General features: G+C 36.5%; 1 long non-coding RNA gene across 2 annotated transcripts; it reads left to right on the forward strand.

Annotated features, from left to right (window-relative positions):
* The first annotated feature begins 873 nt into the window (after positions 1 to 873).
* Positions 874 to 18,969, forward strand: LOC127841923 (uncharacterized). 2 transcript variants are annotated; one of them, XR_008031430.1, is made up of 6 exons: positions 874 to 1,421; positions 2,612 to 2,704; positions 3,537 to 3,683; positions 13,297 to 18,004; positions 18,150 to 18,300; positions 18,446 to 18,969. It is a non-coding gene; the product is annotated as an uncharacterized LOC127841923 (long non-coding RNA). The 2 variants fall into 2 exon arrangements; XR_008031429.1 differs by lacking the exon at positions 18,446 to 18,969 and having other exon boundaries at positions 876 to 1,421; positions 18,150 to 18,430.
* Positions 18,970 to 25,707: the final 6,738 nt, after the last annotated feature.

Consider the following 25,707-nt stretch of genomic DNA (forward strand, 5'->3'; position numbering starts at 1 on the left):
TGGGGCGAATCGTTATAAAACATGGGGCGAGTCGTTATGGGGCGAATCGTTAAGGGGGCGAGTCGTTACCAATTTGTTCCGAATTGTTCAGACGCTTGTTATTTATGGATGGTCACAACATACTAAAATATTTCCTTAACAAATTCAATTTAAAAGCAAAAGCGGAGAAGGCATTCAGAGGTGGGCGGAGTACAGTGGAACAGATCTTCAACTGCAGAATCCTCATTGAAAAACACATTCAACATCAACCTAACCTCTTCCATAACTTTATTGACTTTAAGAAAGCTTCCGACCGCGAGTGGCATGATGACATATGGCATGTTATGAGAGGATTTTACATGGACAAAGGGCAGGTGCAAGTCATTCAAGAACTCAACGGAAACGCCAACAGTTTAGTACTTCTGAACGGACATCAGGGGGCTTCTTTAGGACATCAGTGGGCGTCCGTCCGGGATGTCTGCTCTCTCCCGACCCGTTCAACCTTTTCCTTGCGAAGATAATGCTGATGACTCTCCATGACCGCCACAACTATATCTCCATCGGTGGTAGACCCATCTCCTATTTGAGATTCGCTGATGATATTAATTGACCTCATGTGTGGCACCAGCAGTGAACTTCAAGATCTTACCAACAGACTCTATGAGAGCATGTATGATTTGGAGGTCAGCACAGAAAAATCGAAGATCATGGTGAACAACACGACCAACACCGGCACAGACATCACAATGAACGGCGAGAAGCTAGAAGAAGTGACCAGCTTCAAGTATACTTAGGCGCAACCCTTTCCAAGGATGGTACCAGTACAGCTGAGGTCCGAATAAAAAGCTATGGCGACGGCAGCGATGGCCAGACTGTGTAGGTTTTGGAAAAGCAGTTCTACCAGCTTCCCAACCAAGTACAGGCTCTACAAGTCTCTCGTAGTCTTCATCCTACTCACCGGCTGCGGGACATGGACGCTTCACGCGGACACAGAACGCAGAATACAGGCATTTAAACATAAATGTCTCCGAAGACTGTTCTCCTATACAGAGCACAAGACCAACGAGTACGTCCGGAACATGACTGCAACATTGGTTGGTCCACAAGATCTCGAGCCCCTACTGGCGACCGTCAAACGACGATAGTTTGCTTGGTTTTGACACGTCGCCATGCACAAATCTCTGTGCAAAAGTGTTTTTCCATGATGATGATGATTTGCATGTCCAAAGTATTTAGTATACTGTAACCTTATTTTTAATTGAAAGCGTCCACATTTTGCAGATCACATGTTTTGTTTGGAAAGAAACAATAGAAGTTTTCCATTTTTAATCAAGGGGCGTGCACCTTTGTTTCGCATTATAATGGCAAAACATATATTGTGTGAAAGGTTTGCAGAATACAATATTTCCAACGAAATCAAAGACACATGTTCACCAAAAGTAGTAAGTATAATTAAGATGTAATATATTTTCGCGTAAAAATAAAATCATTTAATTCAGTTTAAAATGTGACTGATTAACTGAATATACCTTAAACATTGAATTGTTACATATGTGAAAATTTATAATCAACATATATACATAAATATAAATTAACTTCATGCTTTCGGATTTTAATAAACATATTGCAATGAGCAGTACTGTATTGTTGTGTGTATTGAGCAATTATTCAGTGTTTTTGATGTTCAGGATGATTTCATACAGTAATAAGTGTTCAGACAATGAGATAAGGCCCTGCATCAACACAAACATTACGCAAAAAGGATCTCCAATAATTGACTGCAATCTGGGTTTCCTCCATTTATGATTAAGTGTGACATTTTTAATAGGGCACAATAGCATTTTAGTTTATTTAAAGTAGTTGAAATAATGACTTCTATCAGTTTAATATAAAGAATAAATCCTAATAAATTACTGTACTTATACCGTAATTACTCTATGTTTTCGGACACTTAAAAATAATTAAAAAAATTCGTGTCCGAAAACTTAGATACAAAAACTATTCACAAAATACAGGTGTCCGATGAACCTGTAATTAACGCAATAAAAAAACTATGAATTCTTTGTTTGTTTATTTCCGATAGTTGTTGTCTAACACCTTCCATTGTTCGTAAAACTTGCAATAGGGTGCATCACACTTTGAAGCGTTTAGTATTTGTCACAGTTATTTTACTGAGAAGGGGTAGTACCATTGCGGTAGATTATTGAACTGTTAATTGGCACTACCCCTGGTAATAGTCATAACGCTTATGCTATCGGGCGAAACCATTGTTTAATACCGGTTTACAAGGTTATTTACCCAATAACGCAAATGTAATGGTCCGTTGCCCTCAGGCATGCACCTACCATGTTTTATGATGTTAATCTGGTTGTAAAACCCCATGATCGAAGTGTCATTAGATATCGAAAACAGGACCGAAATTTGGTAAAATAGTGCTGTAAAATATACTGTCCGAAAACTTAGAGACATTAATTATGGACGAAAACTCGTGTGTCAGAAAATTAAGAGTCTCGAAAAATAATTATTTTTGCTAAAAAAAGGGGTGTCCGAAAACTTAGAGTGTCCGAAAACATAGAGTCAGTAATTATGGTAGTTGCATTTTGTCCTTAAAAATAGTATAATTTATTTCTAGAAAAGATTATGTCTTAGAGTGGACAATACCGCCATGTACGTTTCCGAAGCAGACCCTGTAAAACCTGGGGATCAGATGGAATGGCAATGTGAGGTATCAAAATGCTTACTGTACCCTGTGAAACATATTGTGGATTATATCCATTATGCTTTTCTTAACAATAAAAGTTTATTGTATATAATCATCAGCGTTCAGTGTTCAGATATTTTTTTAAATTATTTAAATAGTGTCTTTTTGCAACACTTCTCAACTTTATTTTATGCCCCCAGTAGGGTGGCATATAGCAGTTGAACTGTCCGTCAGTATGTCAGTTTGTCCGTCCGTCCGGAAAAACTTAAACGTTGGCCATAACTTTTGCAATATTGAAGATAGCAACTTAATATTTGGCATGCATGTGTATCTCATGAAGCTGCACATTTTGAGGGGTGGAAGTTCGAGGTCAAGGTCATCCTGCAAGGTCAAAGGTCATCAAAAAAATATTTCAAAGCTGCGTTCTCATGAAGCTGCACATTTTGAGTGGTGGAAGTTCAAGGTCATCCTTCAAGGTCAAAGGTCAAAAAAAATTATTATTTCAAAGTGGCGTTCTCATGAAGCTGCACATTTTGAGTGGTGGAAGTTCAAGGTCAAGGTCATCCTTCAAGGTCAAAGGTCAAAAAAAAAAAATTATTTCAAAGCGGCGCAATAGTGGGCATTGTGTTTCTGACGAACACATCTCTTGTTCTATATAAAATTGCATATATTGAACTAATAGATTGTTAAAGAGGAGTTATCAGTGTTTAAAATGTTACTTGTTAATATAATGTACATGTATCCTTCCATTACAAAATAAAAGATTCACAAATTAAAATGATTGTATTTATAGTTTATAAGAGAAAAACTTTTTCTTCAGGTTCATAATTTAGTTTGAAATTTTGTTTCTTGTCAGATGACAACAGATGCCACGAGGGATGAATGCCTGTCAAAAGTGAACAGTCAAGATAACAACAATGCCATGGCTATGGATTACGTAGCAGCTGGCAATAGAAGCAATAGCAGCCAAACGCCCTGCCCTCGCTGTCAGGCTGGGGAACCAGTACGTATCCTCTTACATTTCATCAGTTGATCTGTTTAAAAAACAAAGCACTTTTTGCAGATTTATTGATAGTTGGGCTTCAAGAAAGTTGGCAAAAGGGAGTTCAGTACAGAAATACAGGGCTTGCACTGGCATACACAATTTGGCTCAAGAAAAAGCTGATTTGCAAAAATGCTTAAAACTCGTACAATTTCATTGAAAACATCCGCCATTATAACTTGAACTGGTTTTCATTTTTTATGCCCCCGGATGGAAAGATTGCGGGCATATTGTTTTTGGCCTGTCTGTCTGTCTGTTGTTTGTGTCCCAAAACTTTAAGCTTGGTTAAAGTTAGGTCATAACTTTTTGAATATTGAAGATAGCAACTAAGCAACTTGATATTTGGCATGCATGTGTATCAAATGAAGCTGCAAATTTTGAGTGGTGAAAGATTAAGGTCAAGGTCATCCTTCAAGGTCAAAAGTCAAAAAATACAATCCAAGAGAAGTAAGAAGCTTTAAAAGGGAGATAATTTCTAAACCTGCCAAATGATATATTGAAATTTTATTTAAAAGCGGCGCAATCGGGGGCATTGTGTTTTTGACAAACACATCTCTTGTTTCGCTTTGTTTCAATTATGGTTTTAGCAATTTTATAATAAACTAAAACCAATCTGCACCAGAATATGATACACCTTATTGTTATTGAAGAATTTGAAGCGCACTTGGTAGCTGGCCAATCAACATTTAGTTCGCTTACACGTGAACTTACCTTGAATAAAATGTAAAAATGGGTGGAGCTGTCAGGTAATATTGGTTCACTTGTGCACAGACACTGTATACTTTTAATGCATAGTTAATATTGTCCTCTGTCTACAACACAGTGTCCGATCACAAAAGTCTATTAAAAGATAAACAAATGAAAATTAGCGTGGCAGCAAATACATTATCTACCGATTATCAAGCTGAATTTAAGAGTGATAATTAAATAATTTAATTAGTTCCATGTCGATAATGTTACACCTTTTTGCAGATTATCAATTTTAACGACAGCCAGGGTTGGCATATTGACCGGTCAATTGAGTATTGATTGGCCGGCGGTCAATACCCGGTTAAAACCGGTCAATACTGGTCATTATTGGTCAATACTGGTCGATTGAAAATTGTAGCATTTAAACATGACAAAGGAAGAATTTAAGCTATTCTATATTAAATCAAGCATTATTTTGTAATTGATAAACTTTTTTTGAGTTATCTATTGTAAAAAAAATCTTTAAAGCTGTAAAAAATACTTCTTTATTATTTATGGAAACGGTCTCAAATACAAAAGAACTAAGGCAATATCTTTATCTCAGTGTATCACATCTGTTACTGAAGTATTATTACTATTGTAGTTACCATAGTATTTCACTGATCTATTGATATATCTATTTGATAAGCTGATGGACAAACAGAACTCTTGTGGTTTCTAGGGTCATAAATGATCTGGCCCCTAAGCCTTAATTGGTTATAAAATGCATGCACTGGTATGTCTCTGACAGTGACAATGAAGCAAATCTGCCCTTAGGCTATTTCATTTCACTCAAACAAAATGAGATAACTTGCTATTAATGTTATTAATTTAATAGTTACTTTTAACTTGTCTCCTTTCTATATTAAGAGGGTTTTCATATTTTAAAGTTGAATTGGTCTTCAAATGAATAAGCAATCAAAGTTCTTGATTTTGGCAACAAATAATGTTTACCAATTGTGGGTCTTCTCTAGACTCTTCTTTTCAATTATTTCTTTCTTTTAATAATTATTTCTTATTAAGTTTTTAGCTCATCTATTTTTTGAAAAAAAAAAATGAGCTGTTGTCATCACCTTGGCGTCGGCGTCCGGTTAAGTTTTGCGTTTAGGTCCACTTTTCTCAGAAAGTAGCAATGCTATTGCATTCAAACTTGGTACACTTACTTACTATCATGAGGGGACTGGGCAGGCAAAGTAAGATAATGCTGGCGTGCATTTTGACAGAATTATGTGCCCTTTTTATACTTAGAAAATTGAAAATTTTGGTTAAGTTTTGTGTTTTGGTCCATTTTATTCCTTAAGTATCAAAGCTATTGCTTTCATACTTGCAACACTAAATAACTATCATAAGGGGACTGTGCAGGCAAAGTAATGTAACTCTGACTGGCATTTTGACAGAATTATGTGCCCTTTTTATACTTAGAAAATTGAAAATTTGGTTAAGTTTTGTGTTTAGGTCCACTTTATTCCTACAGTATCAAAGCTATTGCTTTCATACTTGCAACACTTATTAACTATCATAAGGGGACTGTGCAGGCAAAGTTATGTAACTCTGACTGGCATTTGGACGGAATTATGGGCCCTTTATACTTAGAAAATTGAAATTTTTTGTTAAGTTTTGTGCATTGGTCCACTTTACCCCTAAAGTATCATAGATATTGCTTTCATACTTGGAACACTCGCAAACTATCATAAGGGTACAGTAAAAGGACAAGTTGAATAACTCTGGTTGTCATTTTTACGGAATTATGGCCCTTTTTTGACTTAGTAACTGTGAAGATATGGTTAAATTTTGTGTTTCGATCCACTTTACTTCTAAAGTATCAAGGCTATTGCTTTCAAACTTCAAATACTTTCATGCTATCATGAGGTTACTGTACCTGGCAAGTTGATTAATTAAATTTTACCTTGACCTTTGAATGACCTTGACTGTCAAGGTCAAATTATTAAATTTTGCTAAAAATGCCATAACTTCTTTATTTATGATTAGATTTGATTGATACTTTGACAAAACTACTCTTACCTGACATACCACAATAGACTCCACCCAAACCATCCCCCGTGCACTCCCCCCCCCCCCCCCCCCCCCCCGAATCCCCCCTATTTTTTTTATTTTTTTTTAAAGATCATCTCACAAATGACCACCACACCCTCACACTATACTATACCCCCCCCCCCCCCCCAATTGTTATGCCCACCTTCGAAGAAGAGGGGGTATATTGCTTTGCTCATGTCGGTCGGTCGGTCGGTCTGTCGGTCCGTCCACCAGGTGGTTGTCAGACGATAACTCAAGAACGCTTGGGCCTAGGATCATGAAACTTCATAGGTACATTGATCATGACTCGCAGATGACCCCTATTGATTTTGAGGTCACTAGGTCAAAGGTCAAGGTCACGGTGACCAGAAATAGTAAAATGGTTTTTGAACGATAACTCAAGAACGCATACGCCTAGGATTATGAAACTTCATGGGTAGATTGATCATGACTTGCAGATGACCCCTATTGATTTTGAGGTCACTAGGTCAAAGGTCAAGGTCACGGTGACCCGAAATAGTACAATGGTTTCCGGATGATAACTCAAGAACGCATATGCCTAGGATCATAAAACTTCATGGGTAGATTGATCATGACTTACAGATGACCCCTATTGATTTTGAGGTCACTAGGTCAAAGGTCAATGTCACGGTGACCCGAAATAGTAAAATGATTTTCGGATGATAACTCAAGAACGTTTTTGCCTAGGATCATGACACTTCATAGGTACATTGATCGTGACCCGCAGATAACCCCTATTGATTTTCAGGTCACTAGGTCAAAGGTCAAGGTCACAGTGACAAAAATCGTATTCACACAATGGCTGCCACTACAACGGACAGCCCATATGGGGGGGCATGCATGTTTTACAAACAGCCCTTGTTTTTTTTTGAAACGGTTGAAAAACACAAATATTTATTTTGATTATTTTATGTTTGAAATACCGTCCAACCATTGCACCCAAGAATACCCCCCCCTCCCCCCCCCCCCCCGAATTCCCACCCCCCCCCCCCTATTTTTTTTATTTTTTTTTAAGATCATCTCACAAATGACCACCACACCATCACACTATACTATACCCCCCCCCCCCCCCCCGAATCCCCTCCCTAAAAAAATACAATTAGTAAGGGCTCTGGGTGGGGGAGGGGGGCTCTGACCTTTATCCCCGTTATGTTTCTGCGACCGGTCTAATTTTTCCTGATTTCAAATTTGTGACAAAACCCCTGTTAAATGCTCATGTATAAAATAAAGGATGTTTGTACTTTGGCAAGTACCATATTCATAATTTACTATATTAAAAACTGTATGCTTTATTATAATATGTGATATGTGCTTGTTGTATTTAAAAGAAATATAAAACGGTCCTTAGTATATATTATTATTATTTGATAACCAGTTTTTGCGCGCCAACAAATAAATTTATGGCCAGCGCTAGCCCTGAAATTAAGACTTAAAGGTGTGATAACCATACGACTTCTCGGATTTTTGCACCGAAATGTTAATAAATCAAAAGGGTTATATAGATAATTCTTCAAATAGCTTTTCCCAGTTGAGACTACATTAATTTTATATGAAATTTCCCAGTATTATAGGTACAGGTAATTTTCCCCAACTAGTGAAAAACTAGAGATATATCCAAGTTTTTCTGAGTTTATTAACCAGGTTTTGAACACATTTGAAAATCCTGTTTATTAAATTGGGGAATGGCTGGCGTTCAGGAGGATAGAAATCAGGTTTCTTTAGGTTGGACAGTTTTTAGCTAGACTATTATATATAAAATATATACATGTATAGTGGAGCTATCCTACTCACCCCGGCGTTAGCGTCTGCGTTAGCGTTAGAGTGCAAATGTTTAAGTTTTCGTACTACCCTAAATATTTTCTTTGTCCCTTGACATATTGCTTTCATATTTTGCATACTTGTTTACCAACATGACCCCAACCTATAAATAAGAGCAGACAACTTTATCAAGCATTTTGTCATAATTATGGCCCCTTTTCCACTTAGAATATGCAGCAAATGTTAAAGTTTGCGTACTACCCCAACTATTTTCAATGTCCCTTGACATATTGCTTTCATATTTTGCATACTTGTTAACCATCATGACCCCAACCTATAAACAAGAGCAGACAACTATATCAAGCATTTTGTCATAACTATGGCCCCTTTTCCACTTAGAATATGCAGCAAATGTTAAAGTTTGCGTACTACCCCAACTATTTTCAATGTCCCTTGACATATTGCTTTCATATTTTGCATACTTGTTTTCCATCATGACCCCAACCTATAAACAAGAGCAGACAACTCTATCAAGCATTTTGACAGAATTATTGCCCCTTTTATACTTAGAATATGCATATTATTTATAAATCTATGTTAAAGTTTGTGTACTACCCCAAATTATATTTCCCATATCCCTTGACATATTGCTTTCATATTGTGCATACTTGTTTACCAACATGACCCCAACCTATAAACAAGAGCAGACAACTCTATCAAGCATTTTGTCATAATTATGGCCCCTTTTCCACTCAGAATATGCAGCAAATGTTAAAGTTTGCGTACTACCCCAACTGTTTTCAATGTCCCTTGACATATTGCTTTCATATTTTGCATACTTGTTAACCATCATGACCCCAACCTATAAACAAGAGCAGACAACTCTATCAAGCATTTTGTCATAACTATGGCCCCTTTTCCACTTAGAATATGCAGCAAATGTTAAAGTTTGCGTACTACCCCAACTATTTTCAATGTCCCTTGACATATTGCTTTCATATTTTGCATACTTGTTAACCATCATGATATCCAACCTATAAACAAGAGCAGACAACTCTATCAAGCATTTTGACAGAATTATTGCCCCTTTTATACTTAGAATATGCATATTATTTATAAATCTATGTTAAAGTTTGCGTACTACCCAAAATTATATTTCCTATATCCCTTGACATATTGCTTTCATATTTTGCATACTTGTTAACCATCATGACCCCCAACCTATAAACAAGAGCAGACAACTCTATCAAGCATTTTGACAGAATAATTGCCCCTTTTATACTTAGAATATGCATATTATTTATAAATCTATGTTCAAGTTTGCGTACTACCCCAATTATATTTCCTATATCCTTTGACATATTTCTTTTATATTTTGCATACTTGTTTACCAACATGACCCCAACTTATAAACATGAGCATACCACTGTATCAAGCATTTTGACACACTTATGGCCCCTTTTACACTCATATAATTGAACATTTTGCTTAAATTGCCATAACTTTTTATTTGTGATCACATTTTATTATTACTTTCACAAAACAACACTTACCTGAATACCACAATGGATTCCAACCAAACAATACCCCACGCCCCTACCCAGAATCCCTTCCCCCCCCCAACCTCCCCCCCCCCAAATTTTTTTTTTATACATCATCTAATAAATTACCACACCCCACATTATACCCCCCTCTCCCTCATGTAATAAATTAGCACACCCCACATTATACCCCCCTCTCAACCCCCCCCCCCCCCCCTCAAACCCCCCCCCCCCCCCAACACATTTTTTTTTTCCTTTTCTGACTTTTAGTTCGACCATTATATATAAAATATATATAGTGGAGCTATCATACTCACTCTCGGTGTCGGCGTTAGCGTCTGCATTAGCGTTAGCGTGCAAATGTTAAAGTTTTCGTACTACCCCAGATATTTTCTTTGTCCCTTCACATATTGCTTTCATATTTTGCATACTTGCTTACCAACATGACCCCAACCTATAAACAAGAGCAGACAACTCTATCAAGCATTTTGTCATAATTATGGCCCCTTTTCCACTTAGAATATGCAGCAAATGTTAAAGTTTGCGTACTACCCCAACTATTTTCAATGTCCCTTGACATATTGCTTTCATATTTTGCATACTTGTTTTCCATCATGACCCCAACCTATAAACAAGAGCAGACAACTGTATCAAGCAATTTGACATAATTGTGGCCCTTTTTATACTTAGATAATTGAACATTTTTCTTAAATTGTCATAACTTCTTTATTTATGATCAGATTTTATTAATACTTTGACAAAACAACACTTACCTGAATACCACAATGGATTCCACCCAAACAATACACCACGCCCCAACCCAGAATCCCTGCACCAGCCCCCCCCCCCCAATTTTTTTTTTCCTTTTTTTATTTTTGAAAGATCATCTAATAAATGACCACACCCCACATTATACCCCCCTCTCAACCCCACTACCCCCCCCCCCCCCCCAAAAAATAAATAAAAATTTTTTTTTTCCTTTTTTTATTTTTGAAAGATCGTCTAATAAATTATTGAATATGAACAATTTCCCCATCATGGCTTATGTTATACTGTCAAGCACTCGAATAGTCGAGCGCGCTGTCCTCTGACAGCTCTTGTTGAGGTTATAGTTCAAGGAACCTTAAAGGTGAGTTGCAATACCTTTCAAATCCTTTATTTATTGAATTTAGTGGATATAAACATGTTTCCTCACCTCGCTTTGATTCAATGACAGTGTTATAAACGAGAACGAATGTGACGTCACGAATTTTCTCACATTCCGATTTATTCCCCATTTTCATTCAAACTGGTAGTGACATAGGCTTGACCCTAGTTCATTCCCCCACAATAACGAACCAGCATAACAGGGCTTTGGATGTGATATTTCTTGTAATTTTTGAAAGAAAAATGGATTAAAGAGGAATATGATAGTGATTGTGAAAAAATTTCTGTCGAACCGTACATGTATGAGACAGAATTGAATGAGTGTCAGTCAGATTTGTCTGAATCTCACTCAGAAAGCAAGAATTATTTTGCTGGTGCTCAAGCTGACCATCGATAAGGGAATATGGATTGGTTAAATTATAATTAATTTTGTTTGATACATCTGGGAAGAAAAAACACAATTTTTTTTGTATTCTATGATTGAAATTCTACTGTATGATTGGGTTGAATATGACTAGGTTGTATGGTTCATAATTATCGACACTGAACGAATACTTGCAAGAATTCTGAATGGATTTATTAAAACTTCAAATACAACTTCCGTTATAATAATGTGATGAAATCAAAACAAGAACATGTGTAGATAAAAGGGGGCAGGGTGGGACCTTGATGCGACAGGGTACTGCATCCCTGTGAGATTCCCTAGTCTGATAGGGATTAATGTTTATAATACAAAGTTTATTTTATTGGAGGGAGGTCAAATATTGTGTCTGCCATAATCAATTTGAGATGTATCCGTTGATAAGACACTTGAGATATTTTTGGTGACCCAGACCATAGCTTGGGTTATTTATGAGTTGAAATGTATTTGTCCTTTTCATAGCTATTCTGCTGATTCACTGATTAGTTCTTAATGATAAGCGAAGGATTTAAATAACGTGTTTTGAGTAACCAAACCATTGATGCGTACATGCTTTTAAAAATAGTGGCTTTTTGAATGAGCTGATTTGTAATCTACATAAATACATAACAATAATAATGACGTTAAGGCAAAGCACGAAGTATTCAAGCTTCAATGCATGATAACATTGAATGAGTTTCCGTGTCATACGCGTTGTGTCAAGTTGACATCACAACCAAAATAGATGGGGGAAAAACCCGAGCGGTTTACGTAAAACAAAATCACCATATTTTAGTATCAAAATGTTTTTGCCATTTTTCTTGATGATTTCAATCGTTATAGTTATAGAATATATTATAAAATAGCAGTTTTCGTTTTAAAATCAGAATTTCTCCTTTAAGGTCCTTGTTATGTTGATATGGTTATGAAATTTTGTATGTTGGTGGCTAAGATGAATACCTACCTTGCCTACCTTCGGATTGCATTTATGTCAAGGTCAATTTTTTAAAATAGTAGAACTATTCTCTGCTAATTGACTTGTTTGAATGGTGAGATATTGTAGACAGTCTGCTTGCTGGTAACAGTTCAGAAATACACTCTCCCATGTAATTATTTTACATTGTATACATCTTAATAGGGTGCTCCCAAAAATATGAAAGTATCAGGAATTTGTTCTCCAGCACTCCATTACATGATGCTAGATAGAGAAAAGCTGTTTTAAAAAAAACATTTGGCTCTAAAATAGCAACATTTAGGACTTGCTCAAAGCTTTTTAAGTTTTTAAAACAAGCTGCATCGAATTAATAGGCATATGCTGATAGTAGCCATCACCCGATATTGCATATAGTAATGTTGTGAAAATGCTTATACTTTATAAGTCATTGTTTTGTGAATCTTGACATTAAATTGGTAATAATTCGTTTAAAGCGATATTGTTGCATTTACGGTTATTATGAGCATTTGCTGATATATTCAATGCAGCTTCTATAAAAAAAAAACTGTAATTGGCTGAGCAAGTTCTAAATGTTGTTATTTTCAGCCAAATATGTTCACAGCTTTTCTCTTACTAGCATCATGTAATGGAGGGTTGGATAACAATATCCTGATACTTTCATCTATTTGGGAGCACCCTAATACAGGTGTTATACCTTTAATTTTTTGGTGTGCAAGTGTTCTCTGCTTGACAACTCCCTACATAATTCCAATCAATTTTATTTATAAAGGCATCATTATTCTGTTGCAAAAATGTTCATATATTAAAACATCATTTTAATTTTTTGTAATAAACTTAACATACAAAGATGAAGACGAAGAGCTGGTGCCACAGGACAACGTCGTCCTACCAGAATCAACTATGTAACTATGTATAAACAAGTGCTTAAAAGGAAGAACTTCAACAAATTTGTGTTTCAGAACATGTTAAAATAGAAATGTTCTGTTTCAGGGTCACATACAACACATCACCAGCTGATGGCAACAGACTGGCAACCATCACCAGCTGATGGCAACAGACTGGCAACCATCACAAGCTGATGGCAACAGACTGTCAACCATCACCAGCTGATGGCAACAGACTGGCAACTATCACCAGCTGATGGCAACATACTGGAAACCATCACCAGCTGATGGCAACAGACTGGCATCCGTCACCAGTTGATGGCAACAGACTGGCAACTATCACCAGCTGATGGCAACAGACTGGCATCCGTCACCAGCTGATGGCAACAGACAGGCAACCATCACCAGATGATGGCAACAGACTGGCAACCATCACCAGCTGATGGCAACAGACTTACAACTATCACCTGCTGATGGCAACAGACTGGCAACCATCACCAGCTGATGGCAACAGACTGGCAACTATCACCAGCTGATGGCAACAGACTGGCAACCATCACCAGCTGATGGCAACAGACTGGCAACCATCACCAGCTGATGGCAACAGACTGGCAACCATCACCAGCTGATGGCAACAGACTGGCATCCATCACCAGCTGATGGCAACAGACTGGCATCCATCACCAGCTGATGGCAACAGACTGGCAACCATCACCAGCTGATGGCAACAGACTGGCAACCATCACCAGCTGATGGCAACAGACTGGCAACCATCACCAGCTGATGGCAACAGACTGGCATCCATCACCAGCTTATGGCAACAGACTGACAACCATCACCAGCTGATGGCAACAGACTGGCAACCATCACCAGCTGATGGCAACAGACTGGCATTTGTATTCTTTAAAGATCTCATTTGTGTTCACCTGAATGTTGTGCTTTTAGTCAGGCTGATTTGGCTGTGAATGTGTTGTTAAAATTGTTTTGTGCCAATATCAGGTTAGGTATCAGTTTACTTGTACAGTCTTGTTGTAAAGTATATGGACCATGACATCTCTTACATAAAAAATACCAATATACTTTCATTTTGGTGTAATTTTTAAGAACATGCATTTGAATTATGTGCTACAGCAATCAGGATATTGCTCATCTCATCACATGTCCTGGTTTTTCATAGCATTTTTTTTAGGAAAAGTTGTGTTTGTATTGTTATCTGTCGAAAAATTAAAAAATTTTCAGTAGAGAAGGTTTTTAGCCAATTTGCAGTTTTTCCTATTCTAATGTCTGGTTTTATTATAACAAAGTTTTGGAGCATTTATCTACATTTCTGTACTAATTAAATTTAAAGTTCTTATATGTTCTCGCCTTGGACTGTAAATGAGCAATTTTTCATTCCCTGTGATCTACACATTCCTGAGTTATTTACCGTTGAAGATACAGCCTACAAAGGGGTAGGGGGTATAAGTAATGTTTTTCTTTTCAAAGCTTCCTTTAACATATTTAATTTAATTTATTTTAGGTCATTGCGTTATCTTAATGTATATTTTGATAAAATCACTGACATTATACATGGGCATTGTACATCCTTACCAATATGATCTCCTTGTTTTGGATTGTTTTACTCTTTATCCACTTTGTCTTATTTTTGCATTATTGATCTCACGTCATATTTCTAAAGCTTGCCACCAATGCAGTGCATTTCACTTGATTTGTTTGGTCTTGAGTGCACAACATGCTAATGGTTTACTGTTGGGGTTCCGTGATATGCGCCGCCCAACAGTCTCTACGTCAGTCTGTCTGTCCTAAACTTTTTCTTCAAACAACATCCCCTGAAAATCTGGGCAAACTTTTCCGAAACTTAAAAGGAAAGGAATGTTCCTGTGGTGGTCTTCTATGAAAATTGTTTAAATGGTTCCAGTTAATGATATATAATTTCACGGAACTCAATAATGGATTTAAGTATTAGGTTTCTAATATCATGTTGCTGTCCTTTACAAAATCTGTTCAAATTTTCCCCTGTGGTAAATATTGGCTTTGCCCCTGGGGTCACAAGATTATCATAGAATTGCAAAGGGATAATTTAAAAAAATACTTGCATGAAACAGCTAAGCCCATTGCTTGTATGTGTGTGATGTAGTTGTGCTGTCTAGAGGTCCTCTTAAAAGTTTGTTCAAAATATCCTATGGGGTCAAAAGAGGCCTTACCTTGGGGAACAGAAGTTTTACATTGACACATAAACAAGTGAAACCCGTTAAAATCCTCTTCTGTTAACAGCAGAGACCATGGCTTTGATACTTAGTACGTTGCATCATTTGGAGGACCTCCAAAAGTTTGATCAAATAATGACACTAGGGTTAAAGCTGACTGTGCCCAAGGGGCACATCACAAAATAACTTATAACTCTTATCTGCAACAACAAAGCCAAGAGCTTTAACATTTTAGTATGTAAAATCAAATACTAGTCCTATATATAGTTTGTTAATATTATGTAATTGGCTTAAAAATGGCCACAACCTGGTGTCACATTTTTATGCCCCTAAGAAGAGGGGGTATATTAGGTCAAAGGTCACTGTCACAATAAGTGTGAAATTCATTTCTTATCAATAACTTGTAAACAAATTGATGGATTGTCTTGATACTTCACATGTTCATTGGCCTTGGACAGTAGATAACCCCTTTTGAAATTGGGGTCACTAGGTTAAAAGTCCAGGTAACTGTCAAAATAAGTGTGAAAATCGTATCCAATAAATAAATTGTAAACACAGTGACCGATTGGCTTGATACTTCCATGTGCATTGGCCTTCAACAGTAGATTACCCCTATTGAAATTGGGGTCAAAGGTCACTGTCACAATAAGTGTGATAATCGTTTCCGATTAATAACTCGTCAGTGAATTGACCGATTGTTTGATACTTCCCATGTTCATTGGCCTTGGACAGTAGATGACTCCTATTGAAATTGGGGTCAAAGGTCATGGACACTGTCACAATAAGTGTGAAAATTGTTTCCGATCAATAACTCATCAACAAATTGACCGATTGGCTTGATACTTCATATGTGCATTGGCCTTGGCCAGTAGATTGCCCCAATTGAAATTCGGGTCACTAGTTCAAATGTCAAGGTCACTGTGACATTAAGTGTTTAATTGGTTTCCTTTCGATATGTCATCAAAGGATTGAGTGATGGGTGTCAAGGCCCTGTTTAAAGAGGAATCTGTCTGCGTCTGCGGAGTTCTTGTTTATATAGCCTTTATTAGCAAAATAACCCAATGCTTCAATATTTGGTATGTAGCATTAGATAGTGGTCCTAAATTGTTTTATTTATTCCGTTTTGGTAAACATTGGCCACCTCCTCTGTAAATTTGGGCGAGATCTTTCTCATAGTTACACTGTTGAAAGACATAAATTTTGAGATGATCATAAAGTAAGAAATCAGGGCTGAAACAAGTTTTTGCAGAATTATGGCTTTGTGTCTGTTGGTCCACTCCTCTTTAACTTCTGGTTGAAATATTATACAAATTTCACACTTGAATAACCTTAATGTGTTGATGTTTGTGAAGAAAGAATTTGCTTGCACCAGTTTTTGCAGAAATATGGCCCTTTTAGTCCTGTACTTGGTATGTGGACCCGTTTGCAAAATGTAGTTGAGGGCGTTTCTCAGTGTAATTAAGTTTATGGGTTTGTAGACATGCACAAAAACCGAGGTGCTTGTCTGGCATCATGCCACGTTTTTGCTATTATCGATTCAAAGATGGCCGCCATTGACATAATACAATTTTTACTTTTATTTACTGTAACAACAATATACATTTATAATAAATATATATACTGACGAAATATAGTGTGTAGGATAAATTTAAGTTATCAATGTACCTTTTCAAAGTCAGAATGACCTTGAAACGGCATGTACAAGGTCATTTTGTCATTAATACCGCTGAGTCCTTTGATTCGTTGATTTTCTGAATTGACAGCTTCAATTTTACTTAAATGTAACGCTTATTTTTGCAGTTTTAAATTGTCAAATGTTTATTTGCTTATGGTATTTGTATTAAAATCTATAAAAATATGCAATAGAACCATTCCTCTTTATTGAGGGCTGAACGGAAAACTGTTGTAACTCACTTTTTTTTCAAAAATCACTTTTTTGCTTTTTTCACTATATCTTCTACTAATACATATGAACTAAACTTATTATTACCAAATTCTTTGAATAAATGCCTAAAGCATGGTTTTTGCAAAAGTGTTGTAACTTAAATGGCCCATTTCAGAAAGTGGAAAACTGTTGTAACATGAGTTACATACAGTTATCCATTATCTTTTTTCCTACAAGGTAGATTATTCTTAACGGAAAACTGTACTTACTTAGCACTATAGTTATTACATGCACTTTGTTTATGAATTTAATGATGTCATAGCATGATGATGATGTCATTAAACTTAATATTGCTTAACCTTGAAAGGCAGTAAAGAATTTTCTCCTTAAAATATCCAAACAGCTAAGATGCAAGTGAGTAATATATTTATTTATTTATTTAATGTAACAAAAAAAATAAAGAAATAAAAATTGTTTATGCATTTATCTTTTAGCTTCTAAAAATTATATCAGTGCATACAAATAATAATATTTCTATGCCCCCCTTTGAAGAAGAGGGGGTATATTGCTTTGCACATGTCGGTCGGTCTGTCGGTCCGTCCACCAGGTGGTTTCCGGATGATAACTCAAGAACGCTTGGGGCTAGGATCATGAAACTTCATAGGTACATTGATTATGACTTGCAGATGACCCCTATTGATTTTGAGGTCACTAGGTCAAAGGTCAAGGTCACAGTGACCCGAAATAGTAAAATGGTTTTCGGATGATAACTCAAGAACGCATACGCCTAGGATCATGAAACTTCTGGGGTAGATTGATCATGACTTGCAGATGATCCCTATTGATTTTGAGGTCACTAGGTAAAAGGTCAAGGTCACGGTGACCCGAAATAGTAAAATGGTTTCCGGATGATAACTCAAGAACGCATACGCCTAGGATCATGAAACTTCATGGGTAGATTGATCATGACTCGCAGATGACCCCTATCGATTTTGAGGTCACTAGGTCAAAGGTCAAGGTCACGGTGACCCGAAATAGTAAAATGGTTTCCAGATGATAACTCAAGAACGCATACGCCTAGGATCATGAAACTTCATGGGTAGATTGATCATGACTCGCAGATGACCCCTATCGATTTTGAGGTCACTAATTCAAAGGTTAAGGTCACGGTGACCCGAAATAGTAAAATGGTTTTCGGATGATAACTCAAGAATGCATATGCCTAGGATCATGAAACTTCATAGGTAGATTGATCATGACTCGCAGATGACCCCTATTGATTTTGAGGTCACAAGGTCAAAGGTCACGGTGACCCGAAATAGTAAAATGATTTTCGGATGATAACTCAAGAACGCTTTTGCCTAGGATCTTGACACTTCATAGGTAGATTGATCGTGACTCGCAGATGACCCCTATTGATTTTCAGGTCACTAGGTCAAAGGTCAAGGTCACAGTGACAAAAATCGTATTCACACAATGGCTGCCACTACAACGGACAGCCCATATGGGGGGCATGCATGTTTTACAAACAGCCCTTGTTTTATTTGTTAAAAATAATCAAACCACTGAAACCAGAAGCTGTTTGAGTTTATAGAGGTCTCACTGAAATTTTTAACAATAATTACATTAAATGATACTAACATTTTAAGTTTTGATGCAAAACACTGATTGCAAACGACATTATTCTCAAAGGTATAATACAGTAATAAAGCTGAAGTTTTACATTAAAAATGAATTTACTGTATTATATTTTAGGATATTTAGCAATGCATGTTGTAAGAGGGACAATTCATCAAGGCCACAGTAGTCTTATTGGGAATGGAAGACAATGCTTAGCCATTGCCACCACTGCAATTTTTGAGAGTTTTAAGTGTCCACCAAGGTTTTGGACTTCTGTGGACATAAATGATATTTTACATTTATAAAGGTGATGCTCTTTATACATCTTTGACCAACAACTTATCATTGACATATCTCAATCTGGATGACCTACCAACAACAACTGCAAATGTAGCAGACTGTCTGCATGGTAATTTACAAAGTTCCACTAGACTTAGTGAGCCATTTTATTCACTGAATGATGCAGTTGAAAAATTGATGAATGAACATCTCATGGCTGGGTGCATTTTAACGATTGGAAACAGTGAACAATTCTATTCCACATGTATCTTGAAAAATGAGGACAGTTATTATTTGTTTGACTCGCATAGCAGGAATGAAGTTGGCATGCTTGAAGCCGACGGTGGCACAGCATGTCTTACAGAGCACAGGACCATCTTTGCCTTGTGTAACTTTGTTAGACATTTAGCAGCATCTCTTCATTTGAAGCAACCTGTCCCTTTTGAAATGGCAGCCATCACTCTTCCTGTTACACCTCTTCAGATTGGCATTTCTGATCATTCAACTGATATGGACAGCAGCTTTAGTTTTTTTGACCCATGCTCTGATGGGGAGTACTGTTGTAGGTTATTAATCGCAAACGAAGCCATTGAGCGGGCCCAAAATTCAAATGAAGACAGTAGCACTGAACTTTCAAGCCTCTACAGTGAAGATCAAGATGGTTTTAAAAGCCAAGTTGATGCTGTACTATGTGACTTTAATAACAGTGATCTTTTGCTAAGTTGTATTGATAACAATTTGTTGGATGATAGTATGTGTGAGAGAGCCATGAAACAATCTGATGATGTATTGGCTGATAGTATGTGTGAGAGAGCCCTGAAACAATCTGATGGAGGAAGTATTGATGCAGATGTTTTCTCTTTAACAGAATATAAAACTGCTGTTGGTACAGATGAATTTTCTAAAGCTAATTGTTCTGACAAGTTTTGTAAAAATGTTCAAAACACTGGGGATTTAAATTTAGATCCTGGTCTTGATTTAGATGTAGGTGAGGGTAATGATGTAGATGTTTGTGCTGGCAAAGATGACTGTATTGAACATGATGAGGATGATGCTGATGATGAAAGAGATGATGATGAAAATAATGATGATAGTGATAGCACACTGAGTTGTACCAGTGATGATATACCATTAGCAATACTATGCCAAACGAAAACAAAGGGCGCTAGTAATTCAAATGTTAGTAGTTCCTGTAAGATTCCTGAGGACAGTCCAATCATTTCCACATTTGCTGGTAAAGATGGCGAAAAAGATGTTCACTATTTGGAAAACAATTCTATTGTGGGTGATGGTAGAAAAAGAAAAAGGGATGAAAATAAATGGAAACGAAATATTGCAAAACATATTGATGATGGTGATGCTGCTGATCTTGACCTACATGACTGTGAACAGGGTTCCCATGACAATAATGGCATTGCCCCTACTGCTAGTGACACAGATGATCATGACCTGACATGTTTCAAAAAATATAAATGATAGTGGAGAGTTATTAGAATTAATTGATGAAAATGCATTCAATGAATTTACTGATACAGAATCTGATGATGAGCAAAGTAGTAATAGTACCATTATTGACACTAATGTGAATGGAATCAATAGTGCAAACACTAATGTTGATAATAGTCTCTTGAAGGATGTTGGTGAGGATAATCTTCCTTTAAGTCATTTAATTAATAAACATAACAAGGAAGTGTCTTACAATGAAGCACTTAATATTAGTACACCTGTACTATTGGCCACGCGTATAACAGATAATTCAATTGGGGGTAAAAGAAATGCTCGTAAAAGAACAAAAGATACTAACAATTGGAAGAGAAATGTTCTGAAAAGGAGACGAAATCAGGGGCTTGAATACACTACTGAGAAGGGTAAACACATAAAGGCTAGGGAAATGAAACCAGGCTGTGGTTCTAGATGCCGGTATAAATGTCATCAAAACTTTTCAGAGGCAGATAGATATAAAATATTTCACGGATTCTGGCAACTTTCAGATATCAATAAGCAGATAAATTTTATTTCAAATTTGCAACCCCAAAGTTAAACAATAAAAGTGCTTCAAAACCCAAAAAGACATCTATTTCATACACTTTTCCACACAAAAATGATGAAAATGATTTGTCTGTGGAAAAGAAAGTGTGCAAAACATTTTTTCTTGCCACCCTTTCAATTTCAGACCGGTACATATTAACAACTTACAAGAAAATGAACATGGGTATTGTTGCTGAAGACAGCAGGGGAAAACATCACAACAGACCACACAAAACAAGTCAATCACAACTTGTATTACTAAGAAAACATATTGAATCTTTCCCCAAAGTAGAAAATCATTATTGTCGTAAAGACTCTAAAAAAGAATATATCAGCCCTGAACTTAATGTTAAAAAAATGTATTCCTTGTACAAAGAATTTTGCATTGAAAACAATGTGACTTTTGTAACTTTATCAGTTTATAGGAAAGTTTTTAACACCGAATATAATATTGCGTTCCATAGCCCAATTAAAGACCAATGCGACATTTGCGTGGCATACAAAAGTTGTCCTCTAGAACAAAGGGAAAGCATGGAGTTAAATTACAAAAATCATTTAGAAAACAAAAATCTATCACGTGATAATAAGCAGAAAGATAAAAATGACGCAAAATCAAACCAATCACTTGCTTGTGCATGTTTTGACCTACAGCAAATACTTTTAACCCCCAAAATTGTTGAAAGTTGCGTATACTACAAGCGCAGACTATATACATTTAACTTTTCAATGTATGATTTGGGCACCAGAGATGGTTTTTGTTATGTCTGGAATGAGACTATTTCAAAAAGGGGGCATGTGAGGTAAGCTCGTGTGTGTATAATTTTATTAAAAGCAAAGTGGCTGAAGGGAAAAAGGATTTCATATTTTACAGTGATAATTGCTGTGGCCAAAATAAAAATAAGTTTTATGCCTCAATGCTTTGGTTTTGCCTTCAAAGGTTTCAAATAAATTCCATTACTCACAAATACTTAGAAAAGGGACACACTCAGAATGAGAACGATGCTATCCATGCCACTATAGAATCAGTATCCAAAAAGGTTCCCATATTTTCAACCTCTCAATGGGCAGCAATTATAAGATCGGCAAGGCGTGACCAGCCCTTCAAGGTTAAGGAAATGTGTTTAAAAGATTTTTATGATTTAAGTTGGTTTCGAAAAATCTTAAAAATTTTGAGCAAAACACAGAAGGTGAAAAAGTGTTCTGGAACAAAATTAAGATACTTAAATTGTATTTGGTCCAACCGAACTCTCTCACATATGCCACCCATTATGAGGGTCAAATGTTTGAGATTGACTTACTTAAAAAACTAAGGACAAGCAGTCCTGATCCCTCATCAATTATACTTCAACAACTCCAGGAGGATGAAAATCCTATTTCTAAAGAAAAATATATGGACTTAATAAGTTTGTGCAGAAAAAAATTATTCCATCCATTCACCACCCGTTTTACATTTTGTTACCACATGAAATTGAATGAATTTTTATGCAAATGATTGTAGAATTGTAATGGATTATAATTTTTAAAAATTATGTTTATTATGTTTTATTTTAATTCAAGATGTTCAGAATTGGTATTTGCTTGATGTAAGGTGCATTAAGATAAATACTAATACTGGTATTTACATCAAACAACATTTTGTACAAAATAGTTGCATTTCAATGGTGTACAATGCACCATACAAGTTGTACAATGTACCATGTATATTCTCATATTTTGTTAAAAATGTAAATAACAATAGCTCTAATAGCACTTATACCATGTTTAATTACATTTTGTTGCTGAGTGTGACTGTCGTGTCTAAAAAAATTAAAACTGATATAGTGTTGTAAACATTTGACAAGATACCTTGAAGTATAGACACAATAAAACAAATTGGCTTTACAATACCATTATTTTAATTTGTATAATTATCATAAATTATGTAATAATTTGAAGAAATACTGCCTTGTTAAAATAAGGTATGTATTGTGTTTAAAGACATGAAATCAGTTAACTATAATAACAGGAGTTTTCTGCAGTTTTTTTTTGTTTTCTGTATTTTGCATGTTGTATTGTTGAAGTTAATAAACATAAAACATGTTTTCTATAAAGTGTTGATAACTTTTCTATAAACAAAGTCCTATTGTTTAGTTTTAGGTAAACAAATTTAATTGTAAAGCTGCAAGCCTTTCACCTACAACAGTTTTCCATTAATATTCTTACTGTAGTTTGAACATATTACAGCGGAAAAGTGTTGTAAGTTGACTTACAACAGTTTTCCATTAATTTTTATACTGAAGTTTTCACAGATTTCAGTGGAAAACTGTTGCAAGTTAAAATCCATCAAATATAATATCTAATTTTATATTGTAATCATTTGAAATATATTTTATAGTAAAACAATACAAAGTTACCACTTACTGGGTAAACACTTTATTAAAAAAAGAATTAATAATGTTATAAAACAGTTTTTACTCTCTACTGTAAAATTTCAAAAAAGTGAGTTACAACAGTTTTCCGTTCAGCCCTCGTTATATATAATCATTTAATTTTATGCTTATTGGTGCATTTTGATTGCAAACATTGATCCGATCATTTTATTTACAAAAGCGGGAAAGTCACGGTATAGTATTGCGAAATGTGAGTCTGTTTATCACAGCTTGCTGGCTGTTATTTTGATAAACTTTGGTTTATTTAGTATGTTCCCATGTTTGATTAATTTGCCTTGTTTTTGTCAGCACTAAGGTCCCGAAGTACAAGCTTTTTCAAAGCAGTGTGCATGACATTTAGGAGATTCTACAGCCTCTTGAAGATGAGGTACATGAGGAGGAAAAGGAACAGTTATTGCACGGTCCTTTACAAACACAGGCAGATCATCCTCCACAAGAACAAACAGAAACCTGGTTGAGAGACCATAAGAGTACACAGCTACACTGCCTATTCCAGATGCTTGTGTACATCAGTCATAGTGGATTGACGCCATTGCATATGATGCTTGGCCACGCAATTTATGAAAGAGATCGCAGCAGGAGCCTTCTTACTGCTTTCAACAGAATTGGTGCATGTTCAAGATATCAAACCATCAGATCTTCCCGCAGTCTTCTTGCTAGCTATGCCGTGAAATGCTCAGAAGATGGAGAAACCCCAATACCAAGTACTTTCACCAAAGAGGACTACATTATGGCTGGAATGGACAACTCGGACTATGCTGACAAATCATCAATATCTGGTACCGAAGGTTCAAATTATGCTGCCCTAGTGGTATTTCAAGATGCCACAGTGAATAGGCCTAATTCCAAACCCACAGTGTTCATAACAGTAATAAGCCGTGCACATCCAATTCTGAAGACAAAGCTACCATGTCCAGAGGTACCTCCCCATATCAAGCCAATAGTTAGACCAGCCTTATCACAAGATATGTTGCTGCATCCTGAAAGTAAGCAGGATACGTTGCTCGATACACAATCTGCCCGGAATGTAGCCACAAATCGTGATTTATTCTATAAGTGTTCAGGGCAATGGTTCAGAAATAGAAAATCATCATAGCTGTGCCGCCGTTCATATGCTTGTTTCTTCTGCTGTGGTGCCGATGATGCGTGTTGGCTTCCTACCTGTTATACCAAAACCCATCACTGAGCGTGCTACAGTCATACATTGTGTCACTAATTTTCAGAGTGTGCGAAGACAGTTAAATCAGGAATCGCTGGCAATATGGTGTGATAAGGGTGTTTTTGCTCTTGCATCAGACATTTACCTACACGAGACGAACAAGTTCAGCGACCTCTTTCTTTGTATGGGCCCTTTCCATTAGACCCGTGTTCTGCTTAGATGTCAGGGCAAACTTCCTGGCCTAGATGACGCATTGCTCGAATGCGGGGTGTTTGGACCAGGTGTGATAGAGACAGTGTTGAACGGCAGCCATTATGTACGGGCTCTCACTGGTATGCTGATGGTGGAGGACTTTATTCATAAACTTGAGTGGAAAGCTTTTTGGACACATAAGGACGAGGCTACATACACAGTCCTTGAGCAGATGAAGGAACTGCAAAACATGCTTGTTGCCAATGAACGCTGTCCAGAGCAGTTTGAGGTTATTAACGGGCAGATGAAACAATTGCATCAAGACTTTCTTGAGTTTCAGAAAGAATGTGAGGCTAAGTTTGAGCTTTGCCAATTCTTTGGTGTTTGGTTGCAGTTAGCGTCCATCGTCGAAAATGCGGTAGTCTCTGACAGAGAAGGAAACTGGAATCTGCATGTAGCTACCATTGAAGAATCCATGCAAATATTTGCTGAATATGACTGCATTAACTACTTGCGTTACGGTTCACGGTACCTTGAACAAATAAAGGTAATGGAGTTCACACATCCTGAGCTTTATCGGCGCTTTTCCAATTGGTCATTGGGTTGTTCGGGACCGCCCAGGCTGGTTTTGCAGTGTTGCAGGTGATGTGAAGGTTGAGCAGACTATTCAGAGAGTATCAAAGGGTCCAGGAGGTCACTATGTTGTAGGAGAGACACA

This window comes from Dreissena polymorpha, chromosome 8 (assembly GCF_020536995.1).
Source record: "Dreissena polymorpha isolate Duluth1 chromosome 8, UMN_Dpol_1.0, whole genome shotgun sequence".
Taxonomy (NCBI): Eukaryota; Metazoa; Mollusca; class Bivalvia; order Myida; family Dreissenidae; genus Dreissena; species Dreissena polymorpha.